General features: G+C 32.3%; 1 protein-coding gene and 1 pseudogene across 10 annotated transcripts in view; one reads left to right on the top strand and one right to left on the bottom strand.

Annotated features, from left to right (window-relative positions):
• The window catches only part of CTNND2 (catenin delta 2), a 1,175,163-nt gene that overhangs the window by 133,359 nt on the left and 1,014,371 nt on the right, over positions 1-27,433 (top strand). The window lies entirely within an intron of this gene.
• On the bottom strand, positions 16,799-27,157 carry LOC103098539 (ubiquitin-conjugating enzyme E2 variant 2-like; annotated as a pseudogene).

Below are 27,433 nucleotides of genomic sequence, written 5' to 3' on the forward strand. Positions count from 1 at the left end.
GACCCTGAGCAAGTCATGTAAATTCTAACTGCTTTAGTTTTTTCAATTTAAAATGAGGATAAATATAACTTCCTCCCAGGGTTGTTGTGAGGATTAGATGAGATAGGAATGTAAAGTACTAGTAACAGAGCCTGTCACAAAGAAAGTACTATATAAGTTTTTTTTTGTTATTGTTGAAAAAAATGAACAGGCTGATGAATCTATCTTGTAGTTAAAAAATCTAACACGCCAGCAAACTAACAATCTACAAATGAATATGGGGATAGAAATTATGAAAACCCAAAGAATAAATATAAAGGAGAGAAAAACTAAATTATCAGATAATCATAAGGACGGGGAATTTGCACACACAAATAAGAAGGGTCAGGAGAGAGATAGAAAACTAAAAGAAGCTATCACTCCAAATATTATGCCAGAGAGAGAGAGAGAGATCTGGCTTCTTTCGATATCAGTTAGAATTTCTAAGTTGCAGCCAGAGGAAGACAGTTTCAAGACAATGGGCCTTTCCTGGAGGCTGACAGAAAGGCAGGGTAACTAAGTCAGCCTTTCACTCACCAATGGTGACTTCCTAAAAGAAAGCAATCTGAGATATCCTGCATGAGCTCCTCCAGGGGTCCAGTTGCTCCAGTCCAATTCTGAGTCAGAGAATCTTCCATCCAACTCAAATCTCAAATGGAATATCACTTCCTCTCGCCTCTGGTCCTCTTTTAAAGATGTTTTCTTCTTGTTTCACCTCCCCTAAATTTCATGTCTACCAATCACAGCAGATGCTCCTCTCCAGGACTGTCCACTCTTTAGTTCACACATTCCTTGGTTAGATTATACCTTTTTGGGTTACTTAACACCTTTTTTTTGGTTAGTTCACCTTTTGTAGTTACTTAACACCTTTTTGTAGTTAAAATGGTTAGATCTACTTCAAATACTGTTATCACCTTTTTGGTGATTAAATCTAAAAATAGATTGTGGATTACAATTCAATCTTCCCAATAAAGGAAGAGCTAAGTATCTTCATTGTTACACTCAAGAGATAGCTAAATTCCACCTCCACATGATGATATCTTCAGAATAGAGAAGCCTTTTTGCATTTACAAAGGCCAGAGAAGAATCAGAGAATTGATGATATTGCTATGCTTTGTTTTTTTCAGATTCTATCTCTTGTTCTGGGCATCACATTTTAAGAACAACCTTGATAAGCCCTTTGTATCTACAGGATAGTAAGGAGATTATTTTAGGACCCAACAAGTAGGTTGTATGTGGTTTCCTTAAAGGATTTTAGTTTGAGCTGAAAATGATCATTCTTAAAGTCAACATGACAGCTATATTCAATTAATTGGAAGTGCTTCATATTCTACTTGGCTTCAAAGGACAGTAAAAGAGAAATAAATAAGTAAAAGGAGAAAAAATAGGGGCATATATTTAGATTTGATGTAAAGGGAACTTCATAACAATTACAACTATTTCAAACTAGAATGGGCAGACTAGGAAGTGATGGATTTTTGTGTAAAGAATTTGTCAACGTTTTTTACCTAATTCTTAGTTGCAGAGTGAGTCTCTTGTGTGGCTATCTAGTTTCAGATGTCTCTTCCAAATATGGCATTTTGTGAAATGAACTAATGAGCATACATCCTTTCTCAATTTTAAAGCCGTGTAAAAATGTAAAGTCATTCTTAGGGTACATAGTAAAGTTTATCTTCCTTGAGCTATTTTAAATTTTCTTTCACTTTATCTTGCCTGGAAGCAATCATTCAACTTCCTAACCATTGTCAAAGCATGTCACAATTTTGGTTCTTATCTCAATTCACCTGCTTCCCTCAACCATTATACTTGGATTCAATGCCACTGAGATACTAGATTTCATATCCTTTTATTCCATCTTGTTCCAAATCAGACTTTCACATTACTTATAAGATTTCAAAATCATTAGTACCATTTTCCACTACTTAGATAGAAAATTCAAGGAGAATGTTGTCTTCAGTGTCATGATTTACAGTGTACAAATGTTTACATATGTATGTACATATACACACATACATGTGACTGGGAAATTTATATAAACCGGCATACATATATGATTGACATATTTTCTGAATGTCAATCATACACTATGATAATAAGCATTTAAGAACTAAAATGTTTAGCGTGTTAAAAATTATGAGACAGTAAGACTGATGTAATTAAAAAACATATCATGTTATAAATGGGAAATGTACTCATTGTATATAGAAAACCAGTATTCATTAAATTACTAATATATTTTTTTAAATGAGCAGAATGTTGCTTGTGGGAATGGTTTGACATTTTCTTGAAAATCATCTGCTGAGTATTCTAGGTAAAGTTGAGAAATAGAACTTCTTACAGAAAATAATTTTTAAAGGCATGATGCTCACCCCAGGGGGGGGGGGAAACTCGATGTGTTTCTATTAATATTGTTAATTGTTTTGTTTATGGTAGTTTCCCGAGTAGGACCTGATTAAGGTGAATAGCCTATCAGATGTTTTTTCCTATGTTTAGCAGTTAATTTGCAAATGTGAGAGGTTTGAAAAAATTGCCAGGTAAACAGTTGTTTTGAAATTTATCCATTAATTATAAACTGGAGTATTTGAAAGTTAATATTCACTTACTGTTCCCCTCTTCCTTTATTTACACTGAATACTCATCATATGTCCAATTTTCTTTGACCAATCTCCAATTCACACCACTTCCCCCCCAAACCACCCTTACCCTCTCCCTTTGCCCTCCTAGTTCCAAATTAATCTAACTTTCCAAAGGCCATTCCCTTGTCACCTTTTAATTTTAATTCTTTCTGCCTTTCGACTTTTTTTTTGTACTTATCCCCAAAACTGTGCCCTTCATCTTCCTGATATGAGTTTGAATTTAAAAATCCCTTCTTGAAAACATTTCCTTGATCACATAGTTCAATAGGGATATATGATCAGAAATGTAGACTATAAATGATTACTCTACTGCAAATATTAATAATGTGGAAGTAGGTCTTGATCAATGATAAATGTAAAGCCCAGTTGAATTGCCCATTGGCTATGGGTGGGGGGAGAGAAGAAGGAAGGGAGAGAATATGAATCATGTAACTATTGAAAAGTATTCTAAATTAATTAAATATATTTAAAAATAAAAATAAAAATCCCTTCTTTATCTTGTCGAAGAGTCCCTCAATTATCCCCTCAACTTACCCTACCCCATGTCATGATTTGTACTCCCCTTTAGGTATTCCTCCTTTTCCTACCTTTGTCTTAACTCAGCCTTCCTTCTCTTGGTTCCCAAATCACACCCCCATCATGTCCCTCTTCTCTCCAGTTTCTCTATGTCAAGACAATTTTTGCCCTTCTAATTATGTATGTTCTCCCTTTATCCCAGGCCTGATAAGAGTATAGTTCTAGTACTACTATCTCTTTACATCTTCTTCCCCTTCTCCATGGTAATTCTTCCACTCATTCATCCTCAATATGAGTTAGGCATTCCACCATACCTTCTCCTGATCTGTTCTGCTATGATTTCAGCTCATTTCATTATATTCACTTCAGACTCAAGTCTTCCATCTAACCATGCCCCTTAAAATACCCATTCAATGATGTCATTCCCAGGGATCATAATTGACATTTTCATATACATGGATCTAACAATTTGTCCTTTTGAGTTGCTTATGATTAGTCTTTTATTATCTTTGTATGTTTCTTATAGAACAAAATTCTGCTTAGTTCTGGCTTTTATTAGTTCCAATGTTTTGCTGGACTATAGTATCTAAATTCTTTTTGATTATAACTTTCCAAGAGTACAACTATTCTTATATTCCATTTCCTTTCTAGGTCAGTTGTTTTTGTGATCGGATGTTTCATATTCTCTTATATTATTTTATTCTTTTGATTTTGATTTATTATTTCTTATCATCTTCAGAAACCATTTGCTTCCCTTTGTCCATTTCTCATTCTTAATAGGTTATTTTCTGCTGTGAATTTTTGAATCTCATTTTCTAATAGGGTGATCTTTCTTTCATAATATTCTTGCTTTTCTTAACATTGTTCTTTATTTCCTCTAAATTTTCCTTAGCCTCTCTCCTTTGGCTTTTGAGATCTTTTAAAATCTTGCCTAAATGCTCTTTTTGAGTTTGTGGTCATTTGTTGCATTTCCTTGCTGTTTGAAGCAGGTATTTTTATTTTACTGTCCTCTGAGTTTGTCCTGAGGTCTAATCTGTCCCTATAATAACTATCAATACTTGGATTATTTCTTCTTTATTTGTTCCTTTTTATGTATTTAAAAAAAATTTATTGGCCAGGCCAACAGACTTAATTATTTGCCTTCTGTTGGAAGTCAACAAAGAAAAAAATAAATAGGTGATAAATAGAAGGTGAGGTTCGTGGTACAATGAGTAGCCCAGTTCAGCTAATAATTTTGAGTGAAAAGATTATGTGAGGGAGCCAAATGAAAATATTTATTCTTATGCTGTTTAGCATTGTTTTTTGGGGCACCAAGCATATCATATTTCCATTAGTTTTTAAGCTTCTTAAGTACAGAGGCCATTAAAATGTATGTATGTATATATATGCCTATATATGCCTATATATATATATATACATATATATATATATATATATATTCCATCCCTTCCCTATTCCATCCCTAACACAAAGGAGCCATTCAGTAAATATTGACTAAGTCACCAATATTCACTGAACATATTGAGCATTCATAGACTTTTAGAAACTTAAAAATTATTTTGTGATCATTTTAAATGCAACTGGTAATACATTTTGTTAATTTTATTCTTGTTTTTTGTGTGCCTACTTATGGGGGTGCTGTGACATTCCCAGGAAATTAGGTAAAATTCTAACTCTTTCATTTAGATCCTTTTTAAAATTTTGTATTTTTTCTTTTTGTAATACTACAAAATCATATTTCAGTTTTGTGGACTAGTTTTGATAGTAATACAAGAAGTTTTTCAATCACACTTTCCCATTAGACTCTGATTTCTTACTCTCACATTACTCTTAGAGTTATTTTGAAATAAAATTTTAAAAGCTAATTTATTTTCTGAATTTATTGTTTTTAAATGACTGGGCTATAATATAGATTAACTACCAGGTACCTTTTGACATGCATATGTCCTAATGATAATAGCTTTTTGTCATTTGTTTCAAATAAATCATCTCCATGCTAGTAGTCACATGTTAATGATGTCAGTCTTTGCATAAATATAAAATTTGTTTTAGATTCTAAGTAAGAATTTGTTCTTACATGCCATATATGTCTTGGTACTAATTAGAAGTCATTTTTTTCTCATTTTATAGAAGAAACAATCCAGAACTTTATAAATTTCCTCTACCTGAATAATTTGTGAAAGAGGTAAAAGAAATGCTTACTCTGTCACTTTGGAATTTTGTTTTTTAATATCTGGTATCAATGTGATATTTTGACCATTAATTAAGGGGTAGGTGATTAAAACTAGCACTATGTAAAGATGCTGCTAAGACAAAATTCTTCACAGTGTGTTACTGGAAATGTTTCTTTATGAAGAGTTCTGTGACAATGAGCATCTGTAGGAGTGTTCTGGATTCTGATGGTCTAAGCAGCACAGTTAATAGGACAAAATTCATCATTCTGACAAATAGTAGAAAAAAACAAGGTATACTTGTTGTTTCTTTGGTCTGGAGATTCGGTAACACTGGAAGGAAATGTGGGAAGGAGCTCATAATGGAATTAACTAGAAATATTTCAGTACAAGTATATGTCTTCTTTTCTGTAGCTAATATCCCATAGCTTCTTTTTTCTAGTATTTCTTTATACTTAATTTACTTCATTTAAATGATGATTCTTTTCATTTTTACTTAAATTGCATATTTTGGAGTTAAATATTGGATATTTTAACTGTTACACTTTAAAGTGATAAGATTTCCAAAAGAAAAGAGATTATTTCACCCTTAAAATATATTCTCCTGAGGCTTGTTGTTAACTACCAATACATTGCCAACTTTCTAATTAGAAGCTGCAAATCTATGGCTTCCTGTGACTGTTTTCCCTGCATGAGACACTATTTTATTCTATTCTTTGAATGATGGAAAGGGGAGAGGAAGCTATTTAAGAAGCTGACTTCCTGCAGAAATAATTTAAGGTTTGAGCACCTTTGAAGGATCTCTTCCACAATTACCTTATCTTCTAAATCAATGTTTATTGCCGTTGTTGTTATAGAGGAAACATGACATGCTTACAACAATGCTTTGCTAGCTGATAGGTTTCAATGCAACCCAACATTGTGTATTATAGAATACAGTGACTTGTCTCATTGGAGAAAATATAAACTTCCAGCATTTTAATCAGATTCTGACTGAGTTAGATGCCAGGGGAAAGTTTACAAACAATTTTGGAACTCTGTTAAGGACCCTAGATTTGGAGTCAGGTGGTGTTAAGGATCAAATTCCACTACTGACACAAACTGTGTGGGACTTTGGTCAAGTCAATTCAGCTCTCTGATTTCCCCATCTTTAAGTTGAGAGGTTGGACTAGATGATCTCCTAATTGCCTTCTAATTCTATGATTGCATCATCAATTGACAATGTGCTGTGTAATATGACTTAAATTACAACTGAATTAAATGAAAAGCAAAGATATGAACTCTCTTAGCCACAACACAAGCATCTGTGGATATCTCCAAATAGGAAATAGACAGGGAAAGCTTGGGGAATGATAAGGGATCCCATTGACCTGATGGTCCCACCACTCACTGCTCTGCTCTTGGAAGAGACTAATGGCTCTGCACATATTAAATGAGAATAGCTGGCATCTTCAGCTCACTGTGAGAGGAAACATATCTGCAGGCAGCAGCTGGGCATAAACCCAACTGGATGGCAGCATATGGGATGGGGGTTGAGAGAAGCTTTTGTGTTTTGTGTGCCTAAGGATTTAGTACCTCCCATTCTCAAGGGAGAGAACTGAGCCCACAGTGTTCAATCAAGAAATAACAGTCAGCACATCATGAGAGGAGCACAGTAAGCTAAACAGCAAAATTGGAGTTTCTATGGACTTCTAAGAAACATCTCATCCCATGAACGAATTAAAGCAAATCAAAGCTAGGAGAGCTGATGGCCAAACCCAACAATTTATTCAGAACAAGTACAAAGTACTCCAGAATATTTTAATATAATTAAAGAAATTATTACATTTACATAGATCACAAGAGATGATAACAATAATGAATGGATTGAGTTTATATTGTTTATTAAAAAATTGAAGGTGGACAATCTGTGACTACCCTGTAAAGCCATTTATTTAAAAGGACTTTTTTACTATTGTTAGCCAACCACAAACTTCTTCAAAGTTCCTTGTGACAAATTTGCAGTTCTCTGTCTAAAGGGCTTACATTTTTCAGTAGCAAAAGATAATAGCCTTTAAAATGAACATTCCAGACCATGGAACCCTAGAGGGAAAGTAAAATTGTGAAGAAGCCCAGAGAAAATGTTGGGAAATGGGATCATTACATCATTCAGATGGGCTTCATTAAGATGTTGAATTAGGCCCTTGATTTATACTGGCTTTGCAAAGATTCATTTGTATAAATGTTGCAGTTAGATTTTATTTGGATAATTATCATATCATATTCAGTGTTTTATACATATATATGCATATAGATGCATGTAAATGTGTACCTATATGTATATGTGTGTATGTATACATGGCTAGAATACAGATATTTCCTTCGACTCCATTACATGGTTTCCTCAAGATAAATATGGGAAATCAATATATAGTTCACCCAAAGAGTTCTGAAACAACTTAAACATACTGTCATGTCATATATATTCTACATCTATTTATTTTGGCCTTGAATATAGATGAAGATATTTTGTCAGATGCTTTGCTCAAATGCAGAAAGATCTTGTTCTGGATGTAGCTTAAAAAAGCACTTTTAATGCCTCTAGTTCGGTTCTCAATAAACAGATTGCCACAAGCAGATAGATAGATAGGTAGAGAGAGCGATAGAGAAATTGTCATAGAGAGATAGAGAGATAGATGTTATATAGAAAGATGGATAGATAGATAGTCATAGATAGATTTACACATATACACATATCTTTGTATGTGTATGTCTGTGTATGGCTGTATATATGTGACTGTGTTTATTTGGTATATATACATACATATATATATATATATATATATATATATATATAGAGAGAGAGAGAGAGAGAGAGAGAGAGAGAGAGAGAGAGAGATAACTGTAGAACAGCTAAAGAAAAATTAATTTCTTTAAGGAAGTAGCCCCTTCCTTATGAACATAGGAGAAATATGATGGCATAGAACTACAACTTCATCATTTTTATTAAAAACATTCTTTACTGTGTGGAAAAGCTGTAAACTAAAAAAATAAGTTCAATAGAATTTCATTTTAAAGGAGAGAGCACCATAAGAACTATCAATGAAGCTCTTCTAGTGAACAGCTTGGACATTTCTCTATTACAATACTTAAATTTCTAGCATACAAAAATTGTTTACAGCACTAAATTATACTTACAGTAAATTATTAATCTATTAGAAAACAATTACACTTATTTCCTTAACATGTGGTTAAAATTATTTTCTATAGCATGATTTTTAAAAAATTAATCGTGTGAGCTATGCTAATTTTTTCCCTAGAGGGAGTAATTTCTGATATGTCAATTTTCCTGAAGAAATAATATGGGATCATTTTTTCAAATGTGATTGCATTCTGCTTATTAGGAATATGCATCTAATGAAAAGTGGGATACAGACATACATGTATACAGTTTTTAATTTTGTTTTTATTTATATTAATTAGTACACATTTTATTACATCTTTTCATTTTTATAAGGATAATAAAATTTATTTCTATTGTTTTTTAAGGTAATAAAAAGGGATTATGCATACATACATGTGTTATTTTTTTAAATTAATTTTCTATCCAGATAAATAGTTTCTACTGATTATCTCATCCAGACAAGTAAAAGTCTTCTAAGACATGCTGGGACATCATTAGCAATGAAAGGAAATATGGCTTAGCCTTCTGGGTTTCTACACAAAAGGGACAGTATGATGTGTCATTTCTATTCTCCCCTCCAAAAAATCATTATTAGCTGCCATAAAAAGGCTTTTAACATATAGCAACAAAATTCCCAATTGGTGAAAATGGTACTCATAATTGTTAGGTAAAATGATAGCTTAGTTTACTGTAATAAGAGATGTTGAAATGGGTCCCATTTAAACCATATGCAATATGGTATGTAAGTCATCTCTGAAGTCACTGAATAAAATTCCATCATAAAGATAATGTGAAAAAGATTATATTCACAAATGTATTACTGTACAAAAGGATCCATTCATATCAAGAGCTATTATTTTAAAAATTGTGTTGTGAATAAATTCAATATGTATAATTACCTTCTTGGTTAACACCAAACTAAAATTTAAAGTGTCTAACTTCTTTAGGATTGGCCAACAAAATACATCAGTACATTTCAGTTAACAAAAATAATGCAAACCAGAAGCATTTACTGAAAAATTAATAGTTCATAATGTTTCTGATAAATATTAAATCACTGAGAAATCTGTCATTTATTATTTCTGTATGTTGTGTTTTAATAATATATGTGTAATTGAAGATGAAATCATTTATTTAAATTCATTTAGATAATTTAGTTAGTAAAGATATCACTTTAACACTTATTATGTACGAAGCACTTTGTTATATCCTGGAGATACACATATTAACAAGGAAGACAATCTCTGCCCTGATGAAGCTTATTTTCTAAAAGGGAAAGTGCCTAAAGGGGTGCTGGGATGAGGTAGGGTTAAGATAAATAAAGGAGGTGGTGACAGTGACATGGTATGGAGCTAGTCTAGTGAGGAGGTCTGGATTTAGATGGGAAGAAAGAGATTTGTGGAAAATGTAGGCATCATTTTATGGCTAAAGCCAGGAACTATTGTGTAGGCATGGTAAAGCGAAAGTTCACCTATTAGAGAGAGTTCCTGGCTTTCCAGGAGTCAAGCATAATTTGTTAGAACCAAATCCATGAAAAATCTCTGGAGGGACCAGTTAGTTGGATATACATGTTAAATCTGTCTATATATAAAGGCACATATTTGATGATACATATTCTGAGTGGTGTTATAAGAATTTCAGTTGGTTCTAAATAAGAAATAACTTTAACCTAGGAATATCTCCAGTGATGAATTTAATTACTCTCATCTTTCCTGAGAAAATTGTTTTAAAAATGATACCAATTCAGGAATAGCTGAACCTCAAAATATAGTGACTAGGCCATGGCCTTGAAAGAAAAGGAGAATGAATCACTCTTATCCATGTTCTTGTGTATATCTCTGGGCTGTCTTATAGTCACAAACAAAATTTCCAGCTCTTATTTTCACAAAGATCTACTGACTGCTAAAGATATTGCTGGGGGCAAATAGCAAAGGACTCGCTAGGCTACAAGCTTGAGGAAATGACAGGAATTTATAGTTTTCAATAAATTCATATTTCTGCAGTAATTCTACTTGCTTTGAAATGACTTCTCCTAACATACTGCTTAACTCTTACAGTCAAGGTCAGGTGAATGAAAAAATGATGTGATTTTTTCATCTCAAGACATTTTGAGCACCAGGAATACTTTTAATAAATCAAATAAAAAGTGCTGTCAATTATTCTGGAATTACTTTTCAATTTGGAGATTAGGATATTTGCTTTGCTTCCACATTCCTATTTTACCTGTCTTTTGTTCCCATCTCCCCCTTTTAAATTTCTTAATAAAAGATCAAAAGGTACATTAGATTAAATGGAAACCTAGTTAACTGACAAGATATATTCTCTATTATTATTGATCTTATGTTAATTTGAATATTATAAAGACAAAAATAATCAAAGACAATTTACACTGATTTATATAACTGAATATTGTTTAATACACATCATATAGTACACAATACTTTTCAAATAATTTTATAATAAGCAATACTGTTAGAAGGAGTTCTACCAATTCTACATGGCATTAATAGAGATGTTTTAGATACAAAACTATATTTGGAAAAAGAAAAATGAGTTATCAATTTTTATATTTACCAAATAAATTTTCAAATACTTTGAGCTATATAAATTAATAATATAAATCAATGCTCAATTTGCATATGCTCTGTTATTTTCATCTTCATATAATTTAGGTCAACTGTTATTTTCATTACATCAGGTAATCAAGTGTAAACTATAATTCTTAAGACATTAATTTTACAAAAGAAAAACTTGTCCTGTCGGATGCCCTTATGCTGTGTTGGAGAACCTATGGCATGTGTGCCCGAAGGGGCTGCTCTCCTTCCCCTCTCCATGTGTGCCTGAGGACATTTCTCACATAACCTCTCTGCCAAGCAGCCAAATGGGAGCACTTCCTCTCTCCTCTCTCTTGGATGAGACAGGGAACTCACATGAGGCATGAAGGTTGCAGTGTGGGCACCCAGTCTCTGAAAAATTCACCATCACTGTCCTAATACACTTTATTATGTATATCATTTAATTTTACTAACAGGTTACTCTGAATATATCCTTTTGAAAACTGCCATTTGGGTAGATACTTAGAAAAGAAAAGATACAGACAATGAAGACAGAATTTGCTACATCATATTGCCAAGGCACAGGGAAAGTATATTTTCTAGGTTTTAATATAAATCCTGTTCTCTTTACCAACATATTTATATCATGAACTCAAGAATCTTTACCATCTCAGCTGCTTACCACTGGATATTTTCCAGCTTAGGCATTCTCTTCTTGAACCATGGTTCCCAGAACTGAGCACATATATTCAGATGGGTTTTTGAAAAGAGCAGTGATATAATCACTTCCCTTCCAAATGAAGGGTGTAATAGCATTAGTTGTTTCACTTGTACTCATTTTGAACTTTTAGACTACCAAAATTCCCAAATCTTTTTTTTCATAAAAATTATCTTCCTTTCCCTACTTCTTTGGGTTTACAGTTTTTGGAGGTGCATTCAAGAGTAAGGCTTTACAATTTTCCCTTTTGAATTTCATCCTAATATATTCTGCCAGTATTCTGAATGTCATGCATGTGTTCACTGTTCTTCCAAAGGGTGAGACATTTGCAAACTGCATTAGCATTCCATCTATGGATTTATCAAAGCTACTGATAAAACCATTAAATATCCCAATTCTAAGAATATATATCACTCTTCTATCATGGTCTTTCAAATAGCACTGAAAATGGCTCATGTTTGAATCAGTCACCTATGCCAATTCCTTCAGGACAAGAGGATATAGTTCATGTGGCAAAGTGACATGAACTCATAAGGGCAGCTAACTGCTCTCATACAATATCCTTATTTATCTTGGTTATCAGTTTATTTTTATCTATCATTTGCAATGTTCAAATCAATCTCATTGTAAAGCAAGCAGAAAAAAATAAGTAGTAAACAGTCTATGCCTTTCTCCTCATCAAGGATCATTCTTACATCCATGACAAAGATGCTATGCTTTCTTTGATTCTCATATAACCAAGACAACAAAATAATCTTTTATTGCTGTTGTTGCTGTCGTCATTGTTGTCCTTAGCTACCATTTTCAACCTTAGTTCATTATATTTACAATTTTAAAAACTATTTTTTGCAAGGCCACCACATATTCTTATTTTCATCTTCTATTACTTGGCCTTGCTCCTATTTTCTGTACATTTTAATTGGCAAATTCCCTGACCATATACATGGTTTCAGTGGAGTCATCTCCCTTCTTAATTCAGATGGTCATGACCTGAGTTCAATCCCTCATCACCACTCACTAAGATTACTTCAGTATCCTTCTAAAAAATCTTGCTAATTCATGTGTCTCTCCTCTCTGATGCATCCTTCATTTAAACATCAAAGTAATATTTTGTTTTTATTTTAATATTTTATTTTTACCAGTTATGTTACTGTGATTACATGCAAAAACAATTTTTAAATTAATTTTTTTAAATTTTGAGTTCCAAATATTCTCCCTTCCACCTCAAGAGAGCATGCAATTCGTCATATATGTGATACATGTGCAGAGTCATAAAAACTATTTCCATATTGGTTACATCGATAAAGAAAACTCAAACCAAACAAGAAAAATAAATAGTTTTTCAAAGTATGCTTGATCTAATTCAGACTCACCATCATTTTTTCCTCTGGAGGCAAATAGCATTATAGTTATTTTTCATTAAGTCCTTTAGAATTGCCTTGGATCATGATAATCCTGAGAATAGCCAAGTCATTTATTTACAATTGATCATTGTACAATATTGCTATTACTGTGTACGATATTCTGGTTCTATTCACTTCATTTGCATGAGAAAATTTAAGACTTGCTAAGTTTTTCTGGGAGTTTTCTGCTCATCTTTTATTTAAAGCCCTTACTTTCCATCTTAGAATCAATACTGTGTATTGGTTCCAAAGCAAAAGAGTGGTAAGGGCCAGGCAATGGGAGTTCAGTGACTTGCCCAGGATCACACACCTAGGAAGTGTCTTAGGTCAGATTTGAACCTAGCACCTCCTGTCTCTAGGCCTGGCTCTCAATCCTCTGAGCCACCCAGCTGCCTCCATAATCATTTTTATAACATAGTACTACTATATCACAAACATATGCCACAACTTATTCAGCTATATTTCAACTGATGGACATCCTATCAACTTCCAGTTCTTTGCCTCAACAAAAATAACTGGCATTAATATTTTAGTACATTAGGTCCTATACCTTCTTGTCAAAACTTCTATCTGACCATATAACTCTTCTCCTCAGTAAATTTCAGTAGCTTCTTTTTACCTTAAAAATCAGGCAGCAATTTCTCTATTAGGCATTAAAGGCCTTTACAATCAACTTCTAATTTATTTTCTAGATATATCCATTATTCAATTTCATATATTCTGAAAGTCAATTTAAGGGGGGAAGGTTCATATTCAAGGGTCCTTGCACACTATATTTAATCTCTAGGCCCCTTGAATATGCACCTTTCCCCCTTGAATACACTTCTTCCTCTCCTTTATTTTTTAAAAGCTTTAGTTTCCAGCAAAACTCAAGTACCATATCCTCTATTTAGACTTTCCTGACCCCCTGGCTTCTGATATTCAAAGCTATATTGTGACCTTGTAGAATATCCTGTAATTAAAAAATATATTTTGTTTTTTATTAACATAATTTATTTCCAGGTATCTCAGTTCTTCCTTCCTCTCCCCACACTACAGAAGGCATCATCTGACAAAAAGAAATGTATGTGTAAATTATTTCTTTCATGTTTCCACTTATCAACTCATTCTCTAGAAGAAAATATTCACAAGTTATTCTTCAAATATTAAATCTGTCACTATATACATTATCTTGGTTCTATTCATTTCATTTTTTCATTATCTCATGTAGTTCTTTTTTATATTTTTTAATTAATCTGCTTCTAATTTCTTATAGTACAGTTATATTCCATCATAATCATATACCAAAATTTGTTTAGCCATTTCCCAATTGATGAATAGCCTCTCAATTTCCAGTACTTTGCTACCACAAAGAAAGAGCTATAAATGATTTGGAAGGTATAGGTTCTTTTCCTTTTTCCTTGAGGTCATTGCAAAATAGACCCAGCAATGATGGGTCTAAGGGTATACACAATTTTATTACTCTCTGGTCAAAATTCCAAATTGCTCTCCAAAGTGATTAGATCATTTCATAGTTCCACCAATAGTATTTTATGGTCCCTGCTTTTCCGTATCCACTTCAACATTTGCCCTTTTGTCACTTCAGTCAGTCTAATGTGTGTGAAGTGATATCTCAGAATTGCTTTGGTTGGCATTCCTCTAATCATTAGTGATTTATAGCTTTTTTCATGTGCCTATAAATGGTTTTCATTATTTCATCCAAAAGCTATCAGTTCATATCTTTTGCCCATCTATTAATTGGGTGAGGGTGGCTCTTATTCCTATACATTTTTCAAAGTTCTCTACATACTTAAGATATGCAATATCAGTCTGAGAGACTGGAAAAAAATACCCTATTTTCTACTTTCCTTTTAATTTTTGGCAATATATATTTGATTGTAAAAAAAAAGTTTCAATTGAATGTGTTCACAATTGCCCATATTACATCCCATAATGTTGTTTACTTATAAATTCCTCTTCTATCCATAAAGCGGATAGCTATTTTGTTCCCCATTCTCCTAATTTGCTTATATTTCCTTTTATATCTAGGTCATTTGTCCATTTTTTACCTTATCAGAGTGAATGATGAAAGATAATGTTCTATATCTAATTTCTGCAAAACCGTTTTCTAGTTGTCGCAGCAATGTTTACAAAACAGTGATTTCTTATATAAATAGCCTGGTTTTATACTTTAGTCAAATTCAAAGTTATTCTAATATTTAACTACTATTTGTTGTGTGTCTGTTCTATTCCACTGATCTACCTTTCTATTTCTTAGCCAGTAACAGGTATTTTTTAATAATTAATGCTTTTTAATACAGTTGCAAATCTAGTACTGCAAGACCTCCTTCCTTTATATTTTATAAATTATTTTACTCTTTTAATCAATTATTCTTCCAAATGGATTCAATAATTATTTTTTCTACCTCAGTAAGATAAGTTTTTGATAATATGATTGAAATGGCTTTGAATAAGTACATTAGTTTAGGTAGGATTACAATTTCAGTTTGTTTAATCCATGAACAATATTTCTCTAATTAGCACTGACTTCATCTGTGTAAAGCATGTTTTATACTTATATCTGTGTAGTTTCTGGGTTTGTTTTGGCATACATATTACCAGGCATTTTATCTCTCTGTGCTTATTTTAAATGGAGTATGTTTTTCTACCTCTTCTTCAGGACATTATTAATAATATAGTAGAAAGATGATTATTTATGTGAATTTTATATTATACTTTGATAAAAGCATTGATAGTTTCAACTTTTGTTACTTCTTTGCCCATTCTGCTTTTTTCCATTTTTTCTTTTCTTATTGATATTTATAGCATTTCTTATACTGCATTAAATGATATTGGTAAAAAATGGGCATTTTTATTCCACTCCTGATATTATTGAGAAGGCTTCTAAATTGACACTATTAAAAATAATACTTTCTAGTGGTTTTAGTCTGATGCTTCATATCATTAAAAAACTATTTATGTCTATGCTTTCCAGTTTTTTTAAATAGGAATAATTTTTTTGTATTTTATCAGAGGATTTTTATGCTTCTACTAATAAAATGATATTTTATTAATTTTATTATTTTTATGATCAATAATGTTGAGAGCTTTTCTTTTTTTTTACTTTCCACATTTTATTTACATTTAAAAACTAACTTTAATCTCAGAATCACATATCCATACACCTATTTCCTTTGTTTTTTTTTCCACTTAAACTTAAATTCATGGTATATCAGAACAAAGACTGTAAACAAATATTTACCATGTCTGTTACATGTAACACACAGGAGCTGCTTTAAAACAGTAATACATTTCCCTCCCCCTTTTTATAAATACAGGTATCAAAACAATCCTGAACATACTTTTTGTTACTACTATTAGTTGGTACCCACACCTCTTCAAAAATTAAACAAAATTAATAACAGTATTTATTGTACCTGTTACTTTAAACAATTTACATTGCAGCTCTTTCACTAAGTAAGATGGACCAAGCATGTCATTTATAATTTTCCTTGTTGAGAAATTAGATTTCTGAAACATAAATTATTCCACAGCAATCTGATATTTCTTGCCATGCTTTCATCTTGTAAAATCTGAATTCCATTCCAAGTTTATGCTTAAATGATAGTGTCTTGATAAGAGGGAAAAAATTGTGCTGCATTTTTCTTCCCATTGTGCCTGAAAACATAATGGGTGTACATATATTAAATATATTCTTACAAATGTCCAGGTCATATATACCAGCTGGAATTCTTTTAATTTGTGGGTTCTGCATTGTGAGATTTAATCAAGGCATTAACATGAGTAGAAGGTTGTTGGTTTAGATAAGTTTGAGATTTGTTAAAATTAATTGCTGTATGTTTGTCCTTCTGGAGGTTGTGGAAGCTTCATGTTTTCTTTGGACATCATTAGACGCCTTAGCTCTCGATGTACAACTTCAATGCTATAAGAATTTTGCCATTTTGCTAACACTGGTATGCTCTGTGCATCCACCATTCAATTGGAATTATTTATCCCATTCATATTAGTTTTTGCTACAAATCTAACTGTTGGAGGTGCTTCTGGGTATTTAGGTCCACACTCTACTTTTAGACTGTTTATTCTGTTTTCATAGTTTGTCTGTGGAGACCGCCATCTACTCCAGCAATCCCAGACTTCTGCCTGAGAGTTTTTCTTATATTATACTATCTCTGAATCTGGCATAAGTGTTATTTGGTCATAAAATTTTTGTGATATATTTTTGTAATCTCCTACATAGTACTCTAGAATTTTTGGATCCATATTCATTAATGAAATTGTTTTACAATTTCCTTTCTCTCTTTTTTTAGGCATCAGTACCATATTTGTTTCATAAAAAGAGTTTGGCAAAAGTCTTTCATTATCTATTACTTCAATAATTTATTTAATATTGGAATTAATCAGTCTTTAAATGATTGGTGGAAATCACTTGTAAATTAATCTAGTCCTGATGCTCATTTTTAGGAAGTTCATTTATCCAATGATTAATTTTTTCCCTAAAATTGATTTATTTAGATATTCTATTTCCTCCTTTCATAGTCCAGGCCATTTATATTTTTGTAACTATTCTTTCACTTCACTTATATTGATAAATTTTTGACATCATAAAATTATTTATGATGGTATGTTTATTAGATATCTCTGTTATAGAATCAATCAAAACAATGCAAATAAGTCCCCATACCCTCAAGTGGTTCTGAATAGTTTTAATTACTATTGTTGCCTTAACTAAGATTATTTAAATGTGTGTATACACACATACACACATATATGTGCCTTCTACACACAAACAAGCATATATATATATGTGTGTGTGTATATATATATACTTATATATATATATATATATAGGTATACCTGCATATACCTAAGTTTCCTAAGTATAATTTTACTCTATATTGAAACTATCTACAGTAGACATGAAGCTATAATTTAAACATGTAAGCTAAGGGAAAAACATTTAATTTGTTGAATATTTTAGTACACACTGAGAAGTCTTTTCAAATTCAATACCCTGAATTTGGTGTGTAAATTTAATACTCATAAATAATCCATGTTAAATATTTCATATGTTTTTTCCTGCCTCCTTAAAGAAACCATTAGCTCAGATAAGGTAGGGACTCTCTATTATATTTCTCCTTTATTACAGATATTGGATACATAGTAGTTGAATATTCAAGAAATCATAATCCAATATATCAAGAAAATGTGAGTTCATCAGTGTGGGAACTCCTTCACCTGAGGCACAACACAGTTTATCCACCAGTATTTAATAGATAGTGTTAGTTGCCTACGGCTCACCAAAGTTAAGTGGCATCTATTTGGAGTAGAGCTAATAATTTTTATATGAGGAATTTAAACCAGATTCCTTTTTACTCTAGACCCAAAAAATATCTCCACATTGCCCTTAATAAAATCCAAAAATCATATGTTTATCACTTTTTTATTTATTTTTAAAACCTTAGAATAAATACTGTTTATTGGTTCTTTTTTTTTTTAAAGCAACTTTTCCTTCTGCCTAGAAATCAATACTGTGTATTGATTCAAAGGCAGAAGAGTAGTAAGGGCTCAGAAATGGTGGGGTAAGTGACTTGCCCAGGGTCACACAGCTAGGATGTTGCTGAGGCCAGATTTGAACTTAGGACCTCTTGTCTCTAGGCCTGGCTCTCAATCCACTGAGCCACTGAGCCACCAAGCTGCACCCTATATTTAGCACTGAAAAGAAACTTTATATATCACAATATCTAAAACATTGATATTTCCTGAGAAAACTGACACAGAGAAGTTAGGGAAATAGCTCAAGTTCATACAGATAGTAACAGAGATGGGATGCAAATTTAAGGGATCTGATAGTAAATCTAACACTTTTTTTCACATTGGACAAAGCTGCTTGCTTTAAGCTGTACTATATTCGACACTTTAGTGGCAAGAAAAAAGACCATATATTGTTTATAAAAAGTAAATTTAAAAAATGAAACTGAGGAGTCAGTAAAAAATTTTCATTATGGAATATCAAATAGGTATGGGCAAATTGGAAAATGTTACCTATAATAAAATTTGCAAAAGATAACAAAATTGTATCTAAAGTTTATTTTTGAACTACTGTGTCCATGAACACATGATGCTATCAAATGAGCAGTAGAAATCAGAGGAAATTTACAAATACATATATGTATATAGATTATTTAATTGTTTTACATGGTAAAACTTCCAATGGCTTTTTCACAAGCATGTATTACATTCTTAAATGTTCATGTTTCCTGATGGTTCATGTATTACATTAATACTTAAATTTTCCCTTTTGACTAAGAATATATTTTGATGATTGAATTGAACTCTTCTTATACCCAAAGCTTTTATTTTGATTGATTTGAGGCAGGACTAAATGTTTTATGAAACATTTTGCTATAAATTCATATTTCAACATGAATTTAAAAGTGCTTATCTAGAAAATTGAGTTTTACCTTTCTAATATTTAATTGATTTTTCTAAGATTGGGTCTCACTAGCACACCAAGTTGGAAGCACTATTGCCACTAATGGACTTCATCCCAATATTGATCCTTTATCTTGTCCTATTTTCCCAACCTGGCCTGGTTTGATGCTTTTTAAGCAGTTCAGTGGCCTCTTGCTCCATTATCAGTTTGATTCACCATATGCATTTTGGACTTATAGTGGACATCCAATTTGATTATCTTATTGCAGTTAAAAACTCCTTAACTCAGGAATTCTATCAGCCTCACTCTCAGCTTCTTGGGCAGTAGTAATAGAGGTGTGACCATTGTATTCTGGCTAATTTTTCTAAAAAGTATATTCAGAAATAATTTAGTTTTTTTCTTGGTAAAATGAAAATATTTTTCAAAATATTATAATGTGTAGAATTCAGCTAATAAATAGCCTAGGTGTATGATATATTCATGGACAGTAGATGTTTTTTAAAAGTCTACATATTTTGCATCAATAGAATAGAGGGGTATGAACATTGCCATTTGTCGCTTAGTCGGATAATCCTTTTTAAATCTGTTTGGCAGGAGTCTGCTGTCCAAGGATGTGATCTGGCAACAAAGTTTTCCTTCGGGAATGAAAAAACTGATGTAGAATAGAAGCATTGTATTATACTATCGTATTTTCCTTCTATGAGGAAATTGCTGTTTTATTGTTGGCTGTAACCATGGATTTCAATAATTAAAAGGAAGAATAGACAAAATTCAAAGAGGCAAGAATTGGAAATTTAATAAAAAACCATGTCAAGCATGAATAATATCTTGAACACTCAATTCATTGGCCTTGATATACTTCCTATTAGACCCCTGCTGTAATCACATTTTGGTGTCTAAATGCTCTCATGCTTGCACAAAAAGATAGAGACAATATGTGTTTCTGATTTTTTTCCATCTCAACAGTAGCAAATCCTCTGGCAATAGGATACTTATTCACTCATTGAATTTATATTTATTGAGTTGTTTAAAAAAGACAAGTCCTAAGCTCTCAAAGTACTTTTAACAACCAAACATGTCAAAAAGAAGTGGGTTTTTTCTCTTTTTATAGGTTTATGTGAAAATAAATGTCTTCATACATGCCACTAAGATGGAAATTTTTTTGCAGTAAAATACAGTGGTACAGGAAAATTACAATAAAGGCAGAAAATTCAGGGATCACTTGAGTTTTCAGTTTGGCAGAAGGTCTCTAATTAAAATAGATTTTCAGAGAATGAAAATTTGGAGATGGCAGGGTGTAGAGGAAAGAATAGGACATTGATAGTCAGAAATTTTGGTTTCTTGCCCAGATTTAGAATTTTATTCTATGACTTGGAATGAGTCAATAACATTCTATTTGCAGAACTTAAAATGACATTCCCATGACTCTAGTGGCTGGTGGATCTTTGAATCCACTTAACAATAGTGAAGAAGATGATTTCATTAATCTTGTCTCACTAACTATGTGTATTCAACATTGAACAGAGAGAAAGCAAAATAATTCACAAAGGGATAATCAGAGAAAGATTTAGGATGATGAAGTTTCAGAGTATGTAGATAAGTGTACTTAAAAGTTCTTGAGACTATGAGCTTTGGAGGCTAAGAAATGGTAATTTTAAAATAATTAAAGGAACAAAATTAAGTAATCAAGCCGCAGGTAGATAGTTCCACTTATTAGAGTTTTTCCTTAGATTCAAAATTTACCCCTCTATGACTTCCATACAGTGTTAGCAATAGTTTTTACCCCTGAAGTGAAAAAAATATATGGTTGGCATTTATTTATTTTTAATATTTTATTTTCCCAATTGCATAAAAAATTTAACTTCCTTTTTAAGAAAAATTGAATTCCAAATTCTTTCCCTCCATTACTCCCCTTCTGTACCATTGAATATGTAATGAATTTGATATATGTATGATCAGGTAAAGCATATTTCAAAATTAGTTATACTGTGAAAAAATATGGAAAAAAGCAATAAAACTAAATAAAGGGGGTGAGTATACTTTAGTCTATTCTCAGGCTTCATCAATTCTTTAGCTGAAGGTAGATGACTTGTTTAATCATTCAGTACTTCAGAAACATCTTTGATGGGGTCAGCTGGGTGGCTCCGTGGACTGAGAACCAGGTATAGAGATGGGAGGTCCAGGGTTCAAATCTGGCCTCGGATACTTCCCAGCTCTGTGACCTTGGGCAAGTCACTTGACCCCTATTGCCAAGCTCTTACCACTCTTCTGCCTTGGAATCAATACATAGCATTGAGTCCAAGAGAGAAGGTAAGGGTTTAAAAAAAAGAAATATCTTTGATCATTGTATTCCTGATAACAGGCAAGTCATTCATAGTTAAGGGCATTATCATGCCATTACTGGGTACAAGGTTATTCTGGTTGTATTCACTTAAATTCATATCACCTCATACAAATCCCCCATGTTTTTCTGAAATCATCCTTTTCATCATTTCTTATAGTTGAGTAGTATTCCATTATAAGCATAGACCAGAAATTGTTCAGACATTCCCCAAATGACGGTTTAGGATTATTATATATATATATTGTTCCTTTTAAAAGATCTCTTTAGGGTAGTAATAGTGGTATTGCTGGATCAAAGAGTACACAGTTTTATAGTCTTATGGGTATAATTCTAAATTTCTCTCCAGAATGGTTGGATTAATTCTGTGCTTTACCAAAAATGCAATAGTGTTCCAATTTTTCTACCCCCTCCAACATTTGTCATTTCCCCTTTTCATATTAGTCAATTGAACATGTGAAGTGGCATTAAAGTCTATTTTTAAACTTGTATTTTTCTAATAAGTAGCAATTTAGAGCACTTTCCCCCCTATGATATCTTTGATTTTATCTTCTGAAAATTACCTGTTCATGTCCTTTGACAATTTATCAATTGGGAAAGGACATGAATTTTTTATAAATTAGATTTAGTTCCTTATATATTTGAGAACTTTACAAATTACCCCCAGTTTTCTGCTTTCCTTCTAGTGTTGGCTGCATTGGTTTTGTTTATACAAAACAATTTTTTTTAATTTAATGAAATCAAAATTACCCATTTTATATCCTATAGTACTCTTCATCTATTGTTAGGTCATAAATTCTTCTCTTAGCCATAGATCTGACCAGTAAACCATTTCATGTTCTCCTAAATTTTTATGGTATCTGTGACAAGGAAATCACTTTAAAAGACTGATATATATTAATTTAAGGTCACCAAGGAATTCAGCTATGTAATTCCTTAATGAAAACTCAAGTCAGAAGTCAACCTTTTCTGGAGTTTGATTACAAACAGGAGGAAGAAAGATATTAGAGAGAGAGAGAGAGAGAGAGAGAGAGAGAGAGAGAGAGAGAGAGAGAGAGAGAGAGAAGGGAATAGGGCTTAAATACCCTCTCTGTTTAGGCTGGGCCAAAAGGCCCAAGCCCTTAGATAGCTGAGGCAAAGAAAAGACATCAGTCCCTATCACTCACGTGACCAAAATGGAGAAACAGTTTCAGGGGCCTCCACCTTCAGCTTCCTTCAGAGCAAGCTTCTCAGAGCACAACCTCTCAGAGCAAACCCTCTCCAACCTCCCTAGTCGTCAGACCCTGCTATCTTTAAGGAAACCATCCAAGTTCCCTTCCCTCGGTTCTCACATCTACCAATCACTGTCCATGTCTTCCCTGTGCCAATAATGGCTCTAGCTTAACCCAGGACCGCCCAGAGGTCTGTGGCTTTGGACATGTCTGTTGAATGTCATATTCTCAAATAATTAAATCTTGATCCTTTGCTGCAGCCCTTCCTAAATCCTGTTACCCTGAGTAGGGTGGAGATTGGAAGTTCCAAGACCTGGTTCTGTCATTCCAAGTATCTCTATTGTATCAATTCTAAAATCAATCATGACTCAAAGAAATTCCTGTTCTATGCTTAAGCATAGGTTAAAGCCCTTTCCATTGTTCAGCAAAAGGTTTCTGTCCTAAAGTAATCTTAAGTAGGGAGGAGAAGGACTCTCCCATGCCAAGGGGGGTTTCACATTCCAATAGACTATCAGTAGGAAATTTTTCAAGTATGAAATTTCCCAATGGTGAAATTTCCAACATTTATAAGTCTAAGAAATTTTAAGGTTTACATATCAGACTTTATTTTTCAATTATTTCCTCATTTTGACTTCATCTTGCTATGGGGTATGTGATGTTAGTCTATACCTAGTTTCTGCCAAACTACACTCCAGTTTTAGCAGGGATTTTTGTCATATGTTGAATTCTTATTCATTAAGCTTGGATTTTTGGCTCTATTGAATTCTATATTACAATAATCATTAACTATTTTGTATTATGTACCAGTTCTCCTGGTTCTGCTCCTTTCATTCTGCATCAATTCCTGGAGGTCTTTCCAGTTCAAATGGAATGCCTGCAGTTCATTATTCCTTTTAGTACAAGAATATTCCATCACCATAAGATACCACAATTTATCCAGCCATTTCCTAATTGATGGGCACACCCTTATTTTCCAACTTTTTGCCACCACAAAGAGTGAGGCTATAAATATTTTTGTACAAGTCTTTTTCCTTATCATCTCTTTGTGGTACAAACCTAGGAATGGTAGAGAATGAGTCTCAGGGTAGGCACTCTTTTAAAGCCCTTCGTACATAGTTCCAAATTACCCTCCAGAATGGATGGACCAATTCACAACTCCACCATCATTGTATTAGTATCCCAATTTTGCTACATCCCCTCCAACATTTCTCATTTTCCTTTGCTTCCATAATGGCCAATCTGCTAGGTATAAGGTGAATGCCAAAGTGTTCTGATGATTACTACTTTGTAATCATCTGATCTAAGTCACCTTCCTTCACATTTTTTTATTGGTTCCATTGATATTATCTGCCCTTTGTTCTCCCAGGTGATTATTATTTTCTAGTTCTATATTTTTTTTGAATTTTAATTTATGTGGCACTAGATAACCAAGTGGATTTAGATAAAATTGTCATTTTTTATTGTAATGGCTTTGCCTAATACTTTTCCAGTTACTTAGATCTGATTTTACTTTTGTGAAAAGTGGTTTGTAATTTCATTCAGATAGTTCCTGGATTTGTGTTGTCATATAGACTCCAAAGTATTTTATATTGCCCACAGTTATACTAGATGAAAGTTTCCTATCTCTTACTGCTGAATTTTTTTTCATAATATGTAAAAAATTCTGATGAATTATTTGGGTTTATTTAAAGTCCTGCAACTTTTCTAAATTTGTTAATTATCACAGCTAGTTCCTTAGTAAATTCTGTTAGGATTCTCTAATTATACTATCATATCATCTTCAAAGAGGATAGTTTATTTATTGCTTATTCTTAATTCCTTCAATTTATTTTTCTATTCTTATGGCTATGCTAGATTCTTAGTAGAATACTGAATAATAAAAATCACAATAGCATCCTTGTCTCATCCCTGAATTAGGAAGGCTCCCAGCTTATATTCATTACAGATAATGCTTTCAGATGGATTTTGATAGATACTAAACATTTTAAGGAAAGCTCCATTTTTCCTATACTTTCTAGTGCTATAAATAAAACTGAATATTGCATTTTATGAAAATATAAGTTGATCTATTATGATTCTATTGCTTTTTTCTTTGACATTGTCAACTAAGGTGATAGTTTTTTTTGTATTGTTGATGTAGCCTACATGTTCATTAATTTTTACAGCTCTTATGTTGACATAATTTTCTTAATTTTTTCTGCCATATTTTGATCCATATTCTTCCCCTACCTCTTGCCTCTTCCCCTTCCCCAAGACAATTGGTGTATAGGGTGAGCATTTGTTATATAATGCATATTTTTATTTTCATCATGTTTTGAAACAAGACACATCTCTTACACTAAAGAAAATTCATGTAGAAAATAAAGTGAATAATAAGTTGCTTCAGTATGTAGCCCTGTATGTTTTTTATACAAATCCTATCTCATGGTATATGTTTTCTGTCATATATTGCTGAAATCTCCTTTCTAGTATTAACATTTTATATCAATATTCATTGATATGGGAAATTGGTTTATAGGTTTTTTTCCTCCATTTTTGCTCCCCTAATTTAGATATCAGCACTATATTTGTACCATAAAAGGAATTTGGATAGCACTCTTTCTTTGCCTGTTTCCAAATCGTTTATATAATATTAGAATTAGTCAGTTTTTAAATTAGACTCATTTGTGAATACACCTGGTCCTGGGACTTTATTTTCTTGGTGAGTTTATTGATGACTTGTTAAATTTATTTTTCCAATATAATATTAATTGAGTATTTTTGAGAATTCCATTTCATTTTATGTTAATCTGAGAAAATTTCAGTTTTCAAAGTATTCATATAATTCAATTAAATTATCAGTTTTACTGGCATATAATTGGGGAAATTAATAATTCCTTCTATGTCATTGTTAATTTTACTCTTTTCATTTTTGATAGATACTGGCAATTAGGTTTTAGTCTGTCTTTTAGTGAAACTAGCTCCTATTTTATTTAATAGTACTATGGTCCTGCATTCAATTTTTCTCCTTTGATATTCAGGATTTATAACTTGATGGTTAACTGGAGATCTCTAATTTGTTCTTTTTGGGTATACCCAATTTGTTTATCTATTATTTATTTTATTATAAATTATTATTTATTATTTATCTATTTTAGAAATGTAAGCATTTGGAGATATAAACTTTCCTCTAAAAGTATTGACTTTGCTACATCCATGAATTTTAGTATATCATTTCAATGTCATTTTCTTTAGTGAAATTATTTTTTTTAACTTTAGCTGAGGCATAATTGATTATGCTACAGCCCTATATTTTGATTCTATGTTTGTGTTGGCTCTGCCAGTTGTGAATTCATTTCTTGGTGTATTTTATAGTTGTTTGGAGGGAAACTTAAGAGGGCTTATGTGATTCCCGGCCTTTACTGCTACCATCTTGTTTATGCTTCACTACAGTTGACATTTATATAACAGTTTATGAGTTATAAAATACTTGGCATACATTTATCCTCATTACTCTAGAAAGCATATAATGAAGAAATTATGTTCATGTTTTCAAAGAAGAAACAATCTCAATTCTTTGTCCATGTAATTTTTTTGAGTTCACAAAACTGGTTCCAGAAAAATATCAGCCCCAGTTCCTTCAGGTTTGGTTCAGTCTACCACAAGTCCTAATATCATGTCCCAATGCTTGCTGCCCTTGAGCTCTCAGCCTAAATACTGCTTCAGTATATTGAGGCTTAGGCAGAATATATTTCTCCCCTTCTCTACAAGAGTTTAGATAGATATTAATTAGGACTACTAATTTTTGTGAAAATGGTGTTAGTAGGGCTCAAGGGCAGGAGGAGAGTGTGTTGACAGAGATGGAAGCAATAGGAAATAAATTTACTGAGTCAGTTATAGTGAATAAATCATAATTCAGACTGTACCGCTCCATAGGAGTGCAGGGAGCTGGTGGTGTTGGGGCGTTGAATGAGTTTTTTAGGGGTTAAATTTTTATGTATACAGATATGCATGTCATTGTTAAGTCATTTCAGTCATGCCTGATTCTTTGCTCATATTTGTCTCTCAACTAATGCATATATGTCTCCTTGATGTAGCAAACATCTTTTTTTTCATAATGGTCCAGATTTTTAGTTACAAATCAGCATTCATTTGAAGGTACTTCTGGTTAAAAAGTTGGTTTATTGATCTGGATAATACTTTTCTCTAAATTTAAAACAAAAAAATGATAAAGCCTCAATTTTCTTTGCTGTTCTTAAAGTTTCTCTGAAAACAGTATCAGAGATTCC

Source organism: Monodelphis domestica, chromosome 3 (assembly GCF_027887165.1).
Source record: "Monodelphis domestica isolate mMonDom1 chromosome 3, mMonDom1.pri, whole genome shotgun sequence".
Classification (NCBI taxonomy): domain Eukaryota; kingdom Metazoa; phylum Chordata; class Mammalia; order Didelphimorphia; family Didelphidae; genus Monodelphis; species Monodelphis domestica.